General features: G+C 40.9%; 1 protein-coding gene across 1 annotated transcript in view; it reads left to right on the top strand.

Annotated features, from left to right (window-relative positions):
* Positions 1 to 609: 609 nt before the first annotated feature.
* LOC104996162 (chromosome unknown open reading frame, human C1orf141) overlaps positions 610 to 2,567 on the top strand; it is a 45,242-nt gene continuing 43,284 nt past the window's right edge. The window contains exon 1 of the mRNA XM_010850292.1: positions 610 to 633. The gene's annotated coding sequence lies outside the window, so the exon portion shown is untranslated. The remainder of the gene's footprint in view (positions 634 to 2,567) is intronic.

The raw sequence follows: 2,567 nt of genomic DNA, 5'->3' as shown, positions 1-2,567 counted from the left end.
TACTTTGTCAACAAAGGTCCATCTAGTCAAGGCTGTTGTTTTTCCAGTAGCCACGTATGGATGTGAGAGTTGGACTAAGAAGAAAGCTGAGTGCCAAAGAATTGATGCCTTTGAACTGTGGTGTTGGAGAAGACTCTTGAGAGTCCATTGGATTGCAAGAAGATCCAACTAGTCCACCCTAAAGGAGATCAGTCTAGGGTGTTCATTGGAAGGACTGATGTTGAAGCTGAAACTCCAATGCTTTGGCCACCTAATGGGAAGAGCTGACTCATTTGAAAAGACCCTGATGTTGGAAAAGATTGGGGGAAGGAGGAAAAGGGGACGACAGAGGATGAGATGGTTGGATGGCATCACCAACTCGGTGGACATGGGTTTGGGTGGACTCTGGGAGTTGGTGATGGACAAGGAGGCCTGGCATGCTGCGGTTCATGGGGTCACAAAGAGTCGGACACGACTGAGTAACTGAACTGAACTGAACAGAAAGGGCTTGTCCAGTTAGGGTCAATGTAGCCTCACTGTACATGGAATTATGTGAAAGACTATTGGTCCATTTTAACCCCAAGATTCTATGGGTTAGGTTTCTGTGACCACATAAGAACTCTCCATTCCAGAAAGGAGCATTTCCCAGCAACTGTAAGTGTATATAAGATTGCTTCAGGTATATCTATGCATATTTAAGAAATAAGATCATCTCTTTCACCCCTAGTTAATATATTATTGAAAGGCAGATGATTAGATCTATTTACTTGAACACAAACTAATTTTGTTTTTTGATGACTGTCCGAATGACAACCCACTCCAGTACTCTTGCTGGGGGGAAATCCCATGGACAGATTAGCCTGGTAGGCTACAGTCCATGGGGTTGCAAAGAGCTGGACATGGCTGAGCAACTTCACTTTCACTTTCTAGTGTGGCAACATCATAATGCTTATCCAAGTAGCATCAAACTGTCTCCCTAAACACTTACTATATATTCAAGACCTACACTAACGCCTTATGAGACAACGAGTTTTAGTTTTTGTTGACTGAACGCAGAAAAAAGAATTGAATGAAAAATTGAGAAGTAAAACTATGAGAAAATTAGAGAAGAAAAGGAAAAAAGATAATAGATGACATGGTACAGAAGATATTAAATTTCTGAATTAAAATAGAATATACTGAATTACTGGATTAAATAGAAGACACTGACTTGCTGAATAAATTCTCTTTGTTTCCCAAGTTCCAAGCATTTAGTTTGGTTATAATTGAAGAAATATCTTCTGAAGTAGGCCATCAGACATATGGAGACCATTGGTGGTTGCACGGTGACAGGTATGCAGAAAAAAACAAAATGATATGCATATGTGGAACTTGCATTTTCCAGAATTTACAGATAACCTCATACATTTTATCCCTAACCAGTAAGTGTATCATTACTTATATTTACTTCTTTCATTTATCAAACACTTTATGTGTCACTTGCATTCACTCAGTTAAACCTCATAACAGCCCAAATGAAGTGGGTTCTTCTATTATTCCGTTTTTATGAATGGGACAATACAAAGAGGGTAGGCAACTAGCCCACAGTCACACAGCTGGTAAGTAGCAGAGCCAAGGATTCAAACCCAAGCAGCCCAATTTTAGATTTCATGTTCTTAACCAGTATACTATGTTGCCTTTCTAAGTTTGAAGGTGGGAGAGAAAGCAGTGTTTTTTAATGTTATGGCTTTATCTAGGAGAACTTCAATAGGACTCTGTGAAAGATTTATACATACTCATAAATGTAAAGGCAGACTAAAGGCAAGCATCAGCTCAGTTCAGTTACTCAGTTGTGTCCGACTCTTTGTGACCCCTTGGACCACAGAACATCAGGCCTCCCTGTCTAGCACCAACTCCCGGAGTCACCCAAACTCATGTCCATTGAGTCAATGATGCCATCCAACCATCAAATCCTCTGTTGTCCCCTTCTTCTCCTGCCCTCAATCTTTCCCGGCTTCAGGGTCTTCTCCAATGAGTCAGCTCTTTACATCAGGTGGCCAAAGTATTGGAGTTTCAGCTTCAACATCAGTCCTTCCAATGAACACCCAGGACTGATCTCCTTTAGGGTGGACTGGTTGGATCTCCTTGCAGTCCAAGGGACTCTCAAGAGTCTTCTCCAACACCACAGTTCGAAAGCATCAATTCTTTGGTGCTCAGCTTTCTTTATAGTCCAACTCTCACATCCATACATGACCACTGGAAAAACCATAGCCATGACTAGATGGACCTTTGTTGGCAAAGTAATGTCTCTGCTTTTTAATATACTATTTAGGTTGGTCATAACTTTTCTTCCAAGGAGTAAGCGTCTTTTAATTTCATGGTGGCAGTCACCATCTGCAGTGATTTTGGAGCCCAGAAAAATAAAATCTGACAGTTTCCCCATCTATTTGCCATGAAGTGTTGGGACTGGATGCCATGATCTTAGTTTTCTGAATGTTGAGCTTTAAGCCAACGTTTTCACTTTCCTTTCACTTTCATCAAGAGGCTCTTTAGTTCTTCTTCACTTTCTGCCATAAGGATGGTGTCATCTGCATATCTGAGGTTATTGA

Source organism: Bison bison, unplaced genomic scaffold (genome assembly GCF_000754665.1).
Source record: "Bison bison bison isolate TAMUID 2011002044 unplaced genomic scaffold, Bison_UMD1.0 scf7180017864290, whole genome shotgun sequence".
In the NCBI taxonomy this organism is placed as follows: Eukaryota; Metazoa; Chordata; class Mammalia; order Artiodactyla; family Bovidae; genus Bison; species Bison bison.
The sequence above is the reverse complement of the archived record's forward strand: the minus strand, read 5'-3'. Positions and strand labels throughout refer to the sequence as shown.